This window comes from Protopterus annectens, chromosome 7.part0, assembly GCF_019279795.1.
Source record: "Protopterus annectens isolate FY-2018-M chromosome 7.part0, PAN1.0, whole genome shotgun sequence".
Classification (NCBI taxonomy): Eukaryota; Metazoa; Chordata; order Ceratodontiformes; family Protopteridae; genus Protopterus; species Protopterus annectens.
The window spans coordinates 164,478,507-164,491,894 of NC_056739.1; the positions used below are offsets into that span (position 1 = coordinate 164,478,507).

The window sequence follows — 13,388 nt, forward strand, 5'->3', positions numbered from 1 at the left end:
ATCCAGCACTGCCGACATAGGTGCTGAAAAGGATCAAACTTTTCTGGACCGCCCAAATAGAGAATCTCTTCCATTTACTCCGATAAACCTGCCCAGTGGAAGGTTTATGAGCTGCCACTAGGATGGCCTTGACCGGTGACGAGATACCGGGAGTCCTAATCAAGGATGGAACTGGAGCAGCCAAGCTGTCAATTTCAGGGTGCGTGGATTGGGGACGAAATTCCCAGAGGATGGGAGATGAGATCCGGAATCGGATCCAGAATCCAGGGTGGATTCACTTTGTGAGACCATACAAAGGGGAACCAGGGTTGTGAGGCCAGAGCGGGCAATGAGAATCATTCTGCTCCCCAAACTGTTGGCTTTCTGCAGAAGCCTCTGCATTAGAGGTAGTGGAGGGTAGGCATAAAGGAGACCGGGAGGCCAAGCATGCACCAGCGCATCTCTCGGGGATTCCCTGGTGGGAAGCAGAGCGAAGAAATTGTCGCATTTGGCGTTTGAGTGAGAGGCAAAAGATCGCAACAGGGTTGCCCCAAGCGGCAAAAATCTTCTTCACTACCTGAGGATTGAGATACCACTCGTGAGGGAAAGAATGGTGCGACTGAGTTTGTCCGCAAGGATGTTGGATTTTCCCGGAATGCATTGCCACAAGAAAGCGTTTGGTGGAAATTGCCCATTCCCAGACTCTCATGGCCTCTCGACAAAGGGGATAGGACCTGGTTCCTCCCTGTTTGTTGATGTACCAGACTACCGACATGTTGTCTGTCTGAATCGCAATAGTCCCTGAAGGAAGAACGTGGTGAAGTGCTTGCAGCTAGGAGCACCGCCCTCATTTCCAGGACATTTATATCCAACAAAGTCTCTGTGGAGTTCCACGTGCCTTGGACAATCTTCCCATAGAATGCCCCCACCAGAGGCAAGAAGCGTCCGTGGTCACTGTGGCTCGGGGAAATGCTGCACAAAAAGGTCTCCCTGTCAGAGGCTCCAGAGATTGAAGCCACCAAAGAAGGGAATCCTTGCATGCTTTGCTGACCGCCATCGGAGTGTTGAGAGAGGAACAGAGAGGGGACCACTGAACTTGAAGGGTCCATTGAAGAACCCGCATGCGTAAGCGCGCATGAATAAGAAGCGGGATAGCTGCCACCATCGAATCTAGGGCCCTCAGGACCGAAGCTGCTGTCGGAAATGGTTGCAGGACCGCTGCGACATGACACTTCAGGTTGGAAATTCTGTCTGGGGTGAGGAAGGCTCGCATTGACCTGGTGTTTAGTCTTCCTCCTATGAAATCTATAACTTGTGTGGGGTGCAGTAAAGATTTCTCCCAGTTGACAGTGATGCCCAGCCTTGGGGCTATACGCAGGAAGTAGTCCCTGGCTGAGCACAGAAGATGCCTTGATGATGCCGTCAGGAGCCAGTCGTCCAGGTACGGAAAGACCTGTAATCCCTGGAGCCTCAGGTGGGCCGCTACAACAGCTAGAACCTTGGTGAACACCCTGGGGGCTGAGGTGAGACCAAAGGGGAGGACCCTGAACTGATAATGACTGGCTCCCAGCCGGCGAAGAAACCACCAGGACCGTCTGTCCATGCGAATGTGGTAGTACGCATCCTTGAGGTCGATGGAGCACATCCAGTCGTTCTCCCTCAAGAGGGGGAGTATAGATTGAAGGGTGACCATCCGGAACTTTTGCTTGGTTACGGACAGGTTCAGCAGGGAAAGATCTAAGATCGGTCTTAAGTCCCCCGTTTTCTTTGGCACTAAAATGAACCTGGAGTACAACCCTGACCGGTTTGATCTGGGGGGCGCACTGGATAGCTCTTTTTCTAGCAGCTGTCCGATTTGATAGCTGCTGCCTCCCTTTGGTCGGGTGGAACATCTGGGAGGCTGCGAGATCTGGGAACTTTGTACAGGGAATTGTATAACCTCTGGATATCACTTGAAGCACCAACGGTCTGTTGTGATGGACTCCCAAGAAGTTAGGTGCCTCGAAAAACGCCCCCCGACTGCCTCCAGAGACGGACAGCCGGTCAACCCTTCAGGGCTGCTGCGTGGGTCTATCAGAGAAAGGTTCTCTGGACACAAAGTTTCTAGGAGCCCCCCTGCCTCTAGGACGGCGACCTCCCTGTCCTCCTCTGCCACGGGAGGACTGGTTATCCGGAGCAGGTTGGGACTGCTGCGACTTCCGGAACCACATCTTCTTCTGTCCCTTTTGGTTCTTCGAGAAGGACCTCTGGGGAGCTAAGAAGCGGACTCCAACGGCAGACAGCGTCTTCCCGTCCTTCTCACTCTGGACTAATGTTTCGCGAACAGTTTTGCCAAACAAGGCAGAACCATCAAAGGGGGCATTCGCGAAAGTCGCCTTGAAGGGCTCTGCGAAATCACAGTGGCGGAGCCAGGCCTGCCGCCTCATGACTAGGCCTGCTCCGCTGGCTCTAGCGGCTCCCTCGGTAGCGTGAGAAAGCAGCCGCATAGATGTGTTAGAAACTGCTCTAAGAGTGGCCACTCGGGTGGAGTATACCTGCTTGTCCTCACCCGACATGGACTCTGGGGGAGATGCAGCGTATTCTTTAATCAAATCCGCTGCATCCTGATGGCGTGTGCCATGTAGTTCAGCTCTCAAAGAGAAGGTTGCTGAACTGAAAACTCGCTTCCCAATGCGATCCATCGGCGGGACTCCTTGCCCGGAGGATGCATAGAGGGACTCTCCTGGGCCAATTCCCTCTTAGTGGCTGCAGCCATCATCATGGCATCTACTGGGGGCCTTTGCTCCAGTGAGTGCGGTCCGCCGGAGGAAAGGATACGGTCAGGGCGGCTTGGGTACAGGCTCAGCGGTGTCCGGATCCTTCCACGCTCTGATGGATATAAGGTCCACCAGAGGATCGGCAGGAGGGACACCCAAGAGGTAGATGGGCCGCCTAGAATGCCTCCAAGAACACAGACTCGTCTGAGGAGGCCTTGGGGGCAGACCACCCCTGATCCTCAACATTTCCATAATGTCTCCAAATGAGGCGTCTTGAGGGGTGACCTTGGGGAGCCTTCCCTTCATCCAAGTCTGTGTCTTGATAGCGGACTCGGGGAGTCCATGTGCCTCCTTTTGCACTTACGCTTCCGAGGTACTTCTTCGGGGGGGCTGTCCGAGGAGTACTCTTCCGCAGCTGGATGTTCCAAGGGAACTACTTGGGACATCGAGGCGGGCTGTCCCTGGGACCGGCTGGTGGGAGCCTGGCCCAACTGCAAGGGAGTGCGGGATGGAGCCGTGGCAGGGACCGGGGGTCCGGAAGTCCTCAACAGTGCCCTTTCCACTACGTCGAAGGCCGAGGGAGCCAGCTTCTCTAAACCCGAGCCGACCCCCACTCGGATCCGGCCTTGCGGATCGGGCGGAGACCGTCGGATCCGAGAGACTGGTGTGCTCCGACCTAGACGGAGCCGAAGACACACCAGCTCCCTCGGATCCGAGGCTCGGTGGTCCTCGGCTCAGAGAGGTCGGGTCCGAAGTACCCGAAGCACTCAAGGGATGGGACGGATCCGAGGTGCGCTGACCTATCGGATCCGACCCACCCCCGGATCCAACTCTGCCCGGCGCCGACAGCTCCGAACCCATGGTGTGGGTCGGAGAAGGAGCCAAAGGGGTGAAAAAAGGGGTCGAAGCCCCTCCCGGATGGGGGGGGGGCTAGGAGCACTCCCATTTGCATTTGGGCCTGGATGAATTTCCTCATCATCCGGTCCATGTCTGCTTCACTCATGGAGAAGGTCGATCTAGTCGAGGCCACCGAAGCGGATCTAGAGAGCCGCCTTGGGGACCTCGCTGAAGGGCTAGCCTCCTCCTCCTCGGGCCCAGGAGAGAACCGAGGGGAGTGGAGCCGAGGAGGAGGGAAGCTAGAAGGCACAGGAGAGGCCCGCTTGGATGGAGGAGCCGAACTAGAGGTTTCAGCTCTCCGTTTGTGGTGCCACTCCCTGTGCCTCTCCTTCTTTTCTCTCTCCCTAGAAGACTCTCTCTCCTCCGGCATCTTAGAGGGAGGTTGAGTCCCAGCCGGTGGAGGAGAGCCCACAGCAACTGTTTGCTGTGTAGAAGGGCAGAAGCGGCGGTATCTGGAGGAGAAGTCCGCCAGAACCAGCCGACCTCCGCTCCCTTAAAGCTCGGGGGTTGAACCCTGCACAAATGGTACAACCAGATGACAGGTGTTCAACCCCAAGCATTTAACGCACCGAGTGTGGCCATCCGCTGGGGACAGCTTATGGCCAACACTCGGTACATTTAGAGAATACTGCCTTATGGGCTTCAGACATGTTAAGCCCTAACAGGCCTAAAAACACACACACACACAAACTACATAAAACCGAGAAAAAATTAAAAGATAGAGAGAGGAAAGCCTAACACAAACACTTCTAACTAATTAAATTAAAAAAGTTAAAGCTTTTCAAAATTTTCCTGTCAGAAAACTTATCTGCACTAGGAGCTCAAGGAATCCGTCGCAACTTGAAAGCGGCAAACGAAATCTGAGGTCAGTCAGGGCTTGGCAAGGGGTTATGGGTAGAGGGAGGAGCTAGGAGCTCGGAGCCTAAGCTTTTGAAATGCCGGGTCGGATCCGATACTCACAGGTTGCAGACAAATGAAGTCTGCCTACTTCAGATCCTGGGTTCCAGAGATGATACAGAGACTTTATAGCATGAATCATAGCAACATTTATTTGAAATTGATGTGCTTTGACCTGTATGAACTGTCCCACACAGTTTTTGCACTTTTGCCCCCATTAAAACTGATCCCCAAGCAAAATCTAAGTCAAGCAGTGCAGACTATGCTGGGGTGTGTGGAGAAAAAGGAAGACATGGACTGTGAGCCATTTGAACCCTCCATCAATTCTAACTTAATTGGAATCTAAAACTTCAGATGATATGAATGTTGGGCCCAAGTGTCTTTGAGGTACCAATAAATCTTTCTCATACTTAACCTGGCACAGGCAATCAGAAGAATCAATAAAAAAGACATGAGGCCTAACATCCTGAGAAAGTTTGAGACTTCTAATGAAAATTCAGGAAGACTTCCAGATAAAGATAAACAAAGCAAAAGTGACCATCTCACATGCACATACCTTCTACCTAGCCTATTGTACAGCTGTCAAATTCTTACTAATCTGAACTCCACACCCATGGGTAAACTTGAATCAGCCTACAACAAGTTTCCTATATTCACTGCACACCAGACTTATAAATCTCATCACTGTCTTTCACTAAGACGACTGGTTAGAATTATCCCATTAGCTCCTTCTCTCTCAACTACAGATAACTCACTCAGTTCTATACCTGGAATCCTTCTGTCCTAGCCCATCTCCTCTCATTTCTCAATATTCCCCAACTAGGTCTCTATATAGCTCTGACCAAAACCTGCTACAAATATAAAACCCAAGACCAAAACTGGATGCAACCTATACAGCTACAATCCTACCACATCATGGAACAAACTTCCCTTAGAACTCAGGTCCCTCAAATATCCTAATCAATAAAAAACAGCCATCAGTGAATACCTAAAACTCAGTGGTCCTGCCACTGCACTCATCCTACTTAAACCACCTTTCTATCCTCAGAGACAGTTCACTACTTGTCCTCTTTTAGACCCCTAGCTTACTCTATCTGTAAGATCTCTCATGCCTCCTAAACTGAGCAAAAATCTAAAATTACAATCCTAATTTAGCAGTAACCTCTATAATGTATCACTCCACTTCTCCATCTCTCTTCTCCTCTACTGAACTCATATGTGCTTGGAATGACTACAGATATTTGGTAAATTTTGCTGTTTTTCTAAAACTGTTTTTGCATTGTATATTTCATTGTATTCTGAAGCTCTTTACCCATTACTTTGGCATAACTATAACCACATTGTATGTATACATTATAAAGTACGTATGCTTTTTATCTATCTATTATTTCCGTATAACAAATTGCATTACTGTGGAGCTTTTCTCCCCAGGCCTCCCCTGAAAAAGGGCTACTCAGCTCAGTCGACCAACCTGGTTAACACATGTAAAATAAATAATACAACTCCATCTAACTACCCTTTTGTCCGAAAAAGGAATGCCTTTTGAGATACACTGTCTATTAGGCAACCTAGAGACATAATTATATGTGATGGAGTGAGGGAGGAGTTTTGCATATTTATCTGGAATCCCAGATGTTCCAGAATGAAAGACACCTTTTTTAAGGACTCCTAACAAGTGAGGGGAAAAAGTCTGCACAAATAAGCAAGCTGTCTAAAAATAAGGAAAATGTGGATATCCTGAAATCTGGCGTGGCCACTACTGGGGTTAGACATTTTGTAAACACTCTTGGTGCAGTGAACAGCCCCAAAGGTAATGCAGAGAATTGATAAGACCCAGAGACACAAAACCTTAGAAATCTTTTGAAGTTCTTGCTACTGGAATGTAATGGCAAATGTCTTTGAGGTTTAAAGTTACCAGAAAGGTCTGATCTTCAGTCAGGGCTAACAATGTTTGTAGAGTATCCTGAACTTTGGAACGTTTACATAAAGACAGAAGAAAAACCCAAAACTTGGCACAAAGAGTGTTCCTTCTTTGGAACCAGAAACAAACATTCTGGAATAATGCCCTTGCATATTTGATCTACAGGGATATGCTCCATGACTCCAATATTTAACATGTTGCAACACTGTAGGAAAATATTTTATTGGGAGGGTGAGGAGGTACCCTTCTGAAAGGAGGGTCTTTTCTACCCACTGCAACTGTAACCCTGGTAAATCATCTTCAAAACCCATCTGTCTAAAAACTACAGTTGTGTACACTTACCATAAATGTAGATGTTAGAGTGTATTCACTGTTGCACTGGGTTCCTACCAGAGACATTCTAGAAGCTGCTACTTGGACCTCAGTTCATATGTTCACCAAACATTACCATTTACCTCTTTTCTAAATCCAGGGCAGGCTTTGCCACTGCTGTCCTGCAGGGCCTTATAGCTGTTACTAATGCAGTTAATTCCATCCTCCCATCCATAGCTTTGGGATTCTACCCAAATATAATGACTGCAACAGTGAAACAGGAAGAACATAGCACAATTGTGTACATTTACCATAAATGTAGATGTTAGAGTGTATTCACTGTTGCAGTTCGTTCTAAATTACATGTATATATATATATATATATATATATATATATATATATATATATATATATATATATATATATATATGTGTATGTATGTGTATATATATATAAAATTTTTGCTCCCCATTTGGGGGGCACCTGACATCTGGGGCAAGAAAAACTGATTAAAATGGCGTTGGCTGCATGTTTTATACCCCTGACGACCTGATGTCATGGAAGAGGAGATAGCAACCGATGCAGGACCCAAGACTTTGTTATTCAGGCCAACTGAGGGCAACCTGCCAGCAGATTACCCAAAAGTAATGACAGCAACAGTGAAACACGAAAAACATCAATCTGTTGCCAAGAGAAAATTCAGACTTGGCTTCTATAAAAAAAGAAAGATATGGTGAGGTAGATGGGGGGAGGGAGGTGACCTGGTTTCTGGCACAGTCAATCTGAGTCCAACAAACGCCTTTTTTGGGGGGGGGGGGACCTTTCTTTTGGAGTTTTCATTAATTTCCCCCTGCAATCTCTTCTAATGAGAAATTAAAAAAAATGCATTATTAAACTATTTGGAAAATCATCTATAGCCAGGGCTACCACACTGACAATATGGCCCTAAGAGTTACTCAGTTTTTTGGGATTTGGGAACTTATGTGGACCAATACATGTCCACTGTTGTAAGAAAGTCCTTCTATACTACACAGCTTATAAACAAAGGGACTGTCTAGATGTAGGGATCTCATTGCCCCACTATACTCAGCCCTCATTAGGTCAATCACTAAATATAATGCCCCCTTTCACATGCATTTGTCGAGACACATGCAACAACTGAACATCCACAAAGAAACCTTACCAAAAGGATACAATACCTAAACAGCATATCCTACATGGACCGATTCACAGCCTTGTCACTATACTCTGCATTCTACACACCTCTAACAGGTGGCTTGTGACTGGCACATAACGAATCCTCCCACCCAATACTGATGAATTTACTGCACATAAAGCAAATGTCATCAGAATTACTCTGTCTAGGGATCTAAACCTCTTCTGAAACATCAATAGAATAATCTGAAGGGACAGATATATCTCACAGGGGATACAACTGCTCTGAAACAGACTCCCCATCCACACAAATAAAAGTTCAACCATGCCCATATTCAAGTGCAATGTGGATCTATGGATGGGAAACAGAAAATTTACCATAGGACTGCACCATCTACTACTAATGGACACAGATAGCTCCTAAATGTTTTATCCCATGCAACAGTCCACTCAAATTATTTACGGTATGATCTCAGTTATTTTCATTAAAGTAATTCACAATTATGGACCATGGGATGGGTAATGCCAATCTCCCAACACAAAAAGGGAAACTGGTTAGGTTGACCAGGAAGGGCAGCTGGCCTAGTACTTACCTATGGTTCTATAAGGGGTCTTTGTTAGCAGGAGGCACACAACTTGTTTGTTTTGTCTTTTATTGGGAGCAGAAGATTTAGATAACTCCCTGCATTGATTTACCTCTCATATCCAATTGTTTGAGCATCTGCAAAGCAGAAGGCCCCCAAAAAACTCCATATCTAGAGGCAGTTTCAGGATTTCTGACTAGGCCCCAATAAAACTCCCACTTTAAAGGGAATTTCAGTATTTCTGGTCAAGTCATCTGAAAAACTTTTGGTTATGTACTCAGACAAATCCTCTCAAGAGAGTGGCTGAAACAAAGTACAGTTGTGTACACTTACCATAAATGTAGATGTTCGAGTGTATTCACTGTTGCAGTCATTACATTTGGGTAATCTGCTGGCAGGTTGCCCTCAGTCGGCCTGAATAACAAAGTCTTGGGTCCTGCGTCGGTTGCCGTCTCCTCTTCCATGACGTCATGTTGGCAGGGGTATACAACATGCAGCCGACACCATTTTATTCAGTTTTTCTTGCCCCAGATGTCAGGTGCCCCCCAAATGGGGAGCAAAAAAAAAAAAAAAAAAAAAAAAATATATATATATATATATACACACACACACACAGAAATGTACGTAAATGTACTTTTAGCAACATAAACTTTACCTTCATCTAAAAGCAAATACACCACAAAGGCTTTAGTATATAGTGAAGAAAAGAAAAGGTATAGAAAAAGGAGGATGGCGGGTGGGTAACCCAGACTGCAATAGTGAATACACTCTAACATCTACATTTATGCTAAGTGGACACAACTGTACTATGTTCTTCGTGTTTCACTGTTGCAGTCATTACATTTGGGTAGAATCCCAAAGCTATGGATGGAAGGATGGAACTAAATAGCATTAGGAGTGGCTATAAGGCCCTGCAGAACTGCAGTGGCAATGCCTGCCCTGGATTTGGAGAAGAGAGGCAAATGATATTGCTTTGTGAAGGTATGAACAGAGCTCCAAGAAGCAGCCTCTAGAATGTCTTTGGTTGGAACCCCTCTGAGAAAAGCTGCTGAGGTACAGGCAGCCCTGGTGGAATGTAAACTAATCCCCTTGGGCACAGGCTTACCATGGTGCAAGTAGCAGAAACAAATGCAGCGGCTTATCCACTTTGAAATAGTCTGCTTTGATATAGCTTTCCCCTCTGACCCTGCAGCAAATGCTACCAATAGTTGCTCAGACTTTGAGATTTGGCCCTGTTTAAGTAAAATCTTAGTTGACTGTGTATGTCCGATGAATGCAGAATCTGCTCCCCCTTGTTCTGCGGATTTGGGTAAAATGTTGGCAGGTGAACTGTCTGGTTAAGAGCCACACTGGATACCACCTTAGGCATAAAAGGATTGGACCTGAGGGACACCCTGTCCAGGTAAAATGTAATAAAAGGCTCCACAGCCATGAGAGCCTGTAGTTCTGAAACCCTTCTTGCTGAAGTGACTGCCAAGAGAAAAGCTGTTTTCCAAGATAGAAATTTTATATCCGCAGTAGCTACTGGTTCAAAAGGAGGCAGAGTGAGTTTTTCCAGCACAAAATTGAGGTCCCATGCAAGAGTTGGTGATCTTCTGGGAGGCCTTAAATTTTTGGCCCCTCTGAGATGCTGTTTTAGCAGAGGATGAGAAAACAGGGGAGGCTCTGTGTGGTAATGAGCCGAGATGGCAGAGGCATTGATTTTTATTGAAGAAAAAGATAGGCCCTTGTCAAGCATCTCAGTCAAATATTGTAAAATCTGAGGAATATTGGGCTTTGCTGTGTCTGTTCCTTGTGCTTGGTTCCAAGCACAGAATCTCTTCCATTTATCAGCATAAGATTTTCTAGTACTATGCCTTCTGGCTTCCAAAATTACATCCATCACAGATTTACTGAGAGGTGTTGTTTGAATAATTAAATGATCAGCCATGCTGCAAGATTCAGAGTTTGGAGCAGAGTGTGCAGAATTTGATTGTACTGCTGAGACAGTAGATGAGGTATTTGAGGCATGTACCAAGGAGGAAGTTGAGACATATTCCTTAGAAGTGGGTACCAGTGCTAGCGAGGCCAGTCCGGAGCAACTAGGATCATTTTTGTTTTTTTCCTGTCTGACTTAGTAAGACCTTGGAGAGAAGAGGCAGAGGGGGGAAAGGCATAGACTGATAGGTTTTTCCAACTGAAGAATAGGGCATCCACTTTCCATGCTTTTTTGTGATGAGTTCTTGTGCAGAATTTGTCCAACTGATAGTTCTGGGGAAAGGCAAATAGATCTATGTCTGGGCTCCCCCATTTCTGTGTTATCATGCTGAAGATTTGTGGATCCAGTTTCCATTCGTGCGGGTCCATAAGATTTCTGCTTAGGTCGTCTGCCAGAGTATTTTGTTTTCCTGGCAGGAATTGAGCTTGAAGATGTATTTGGTAAGTCAAAGCTGTGTTCCACAATGCCATGGCTAGTCTGCAAAGGGGGTAGGAATGTGTAGCCCCCTGCTTGTTTATGTACCACATAACCGTGGTGTTGTCCGTCTATCAATAGTTGCCCTGGATGAAGTAAGTCCTTGAAGGCTGTCAGAGCATTCTGAAAGTACAGTTTTGTACCTACCATAAATGTAGATGTCCGAACTGGATAGCATCTGCAGTCATAACAACTGGGGTTGTCCTGTCGTCAGGCAGCCCTTCAGTCGGCCGGATTCCAAAGTCCGGGTCCGGCTTCGGCTGATGTCGCACTTCACCCGACGTCATCTCTGTTGGTCTTCGGGTATAAAGGCATCAGCCGACGCCATTTTCCTCAGTGTTTCTTGCCCCAGATGCCAGTAGCCCTCTTGAAGGCTAAAAATTTTGGATAAATGCCAATGTTTCCAAAAGATAGTGGTAAACACAATACATAAGCATGTATCCACATATATCCAACAAATACACCATAAAAGACTCCCCACCAGCTAGCTATTAGGAGGGTAAACACCTAGGAGTACCACAGAGGGAAGGAGGGAGGGTAATCCTGACTGCAGATGCTATCCAGTTCGGACATCTACATTTATGGTAGGTACAAAACTGTACTATGTCCTTCATGGATGCATCTGCAGTCATAACAACTGGGTAGAATACCATAGCCAACTAGGGGAGGAGGAAGAAACTAGATTATGGTGTGTTTAGGATCCCTTGCAGTACAGCAGTGGCAAACCCTGCTCGGGATCTGGAATATAGAGGCAAATTATAATGCTTGGCAAATGTATGCACGGAGGTCCAAGTAGCCGCCTCAATAATGTCTTTGGTTGCCACTCCTCGTAAAAAGGCTGTGGTAGTCTCTGTTGCCCTTGTAGAATGAGGTCTTATGTTCTGTGGAATTGGTTTTCCATGGAAGTAGTAACAGAACCGTATGCAATTTCCTATCCATTTGGAGATTGTCTGTTTGGAAATAGCTTTTCCTTCCCTTCCTGTTGCATAGGCTACAAAAAGCTGATCAGTTTTTCTGCTACTTTTTGTTCTGTCCAGGTAGTAGCGTAGCTGTCTATGTACATCCAAGGTATGCAGTATTCTTTCCCCTCTGTTTTGTGGGTTGGGAAAGAAGGTAGGTAGGTGGATTGCCTGGTTTAAAGACACTCTGGATACCACCTTAGGCATAAATGTAGGATTAGTCCTCATGGACACTCTATCTTGATGGAAGATTAGGAAGGGTTGTACTGCCATTAGGGCCTGGAGTTCAGAAACCCTCCTGGCTGAGGTTTTTGCCAGTAGGAAGGCGGTTTTCCACGATAGATGCTGTAGGTCTGCTGTTGCTGCTGGCTCAAAGGGTGATAGTGTCAACTTTTCTAGCACAAAGTTCAAGTCCCAAGCTGGTAATGGTGGTTTCCTTGGAGGTTTTACATTCTTGATTCCTCTGAGGAACTGTCTGAGTAATGGGTGTGAAAAACAGGTGGATCAAAGCTGTATTCTGCTGATATAGCTGATGCATGTATCTTGATGGAGGAGTAGGACAGGCCTGAATGTAGAAGTTCTGCCAGATACTCCAGAATGTTAGGCATATCTATGTTTGACACATCTTTTCCTCTTTCAGTACTCCAAATGACAAACCTTTTCCATTTTCCTGCATAGTTCCTTCTTGTTGAAGGTCTGCGGGCTTCAAGAATAATGTCTTTAACTCTTTGGGAAAGTTCTGGATTAGCTGCTGCTATGTGATGTTCCATGCAGTCAGTTGCAGCGTTTTAGGTTTGGATGCATGATGCTGTAGTTGTTCTGAGTTAACATCAAAGGCATCAGGGGTATTGGCCACATATTGTTCTGAGACATGCTCCTGAGCAGTGGGTACCAGTGTTGTCTTGGCCAGTTTGGAGCTATTAGGATTATCCTTGGACGTTCTTCCTTGATTTTTAGTAATACCTTGTGTATCAAGGGAAGAGGTGGGAATGCATATGCTGTTAGGCCTTTCCAGCTGAAGGAGAGCGAATCCACTTTCCATGCTAGTGGGTGGAATGTCCTTGTGCAGAACTTTTGAGCTGGTGATTGAGAGGGAAGCAAATAGATCTATCTGAGGCATTCCCCATTTCTTTGAGATGGTCTTGAAGATGTCGGATGTAGCATCCATTCGTGGGCATCCGATGTGGTTCTGCTTAGTATGTCTGCTAGAGTATTTTCTTTTCCGGTACAAATATTGCCTGTATCTGGATGTTGTAGCTGAGTGCCAGGTTCCACAGCTCCAAAGTCATTCTGCATAGGGGTATGAATGAGTGCCTCCCTGTTTGTTGATGTACCACATGACTGTGGTGTTGTCTGTCCTTATCATCAACTGGCCCTCTTTGAGAAATGGTCTGAAGTTTTGGATTGCCAGTTTTACTGCCAGCATTTCTTTTAGGTTGATGTGCAGGTGAAGTTGATCCTCGTCCACAATCCTT

General features: G+C 46.3%; 1 protein-coding gene across 1 annotated transcript in view; it reads right to left on the reverse strand.

Moving 5' to 3' along the window:
• The window catches only part of STK38 (serine/threonine kinase 38), a 1,097,533-nt gene that overhangs the window by 558,953 nt on the left and 525,192 nt on the right, over nucleotides 1-13,388 (reverse strand). The gene's annotated exons all lie outside the window — the stretch shown is intronic.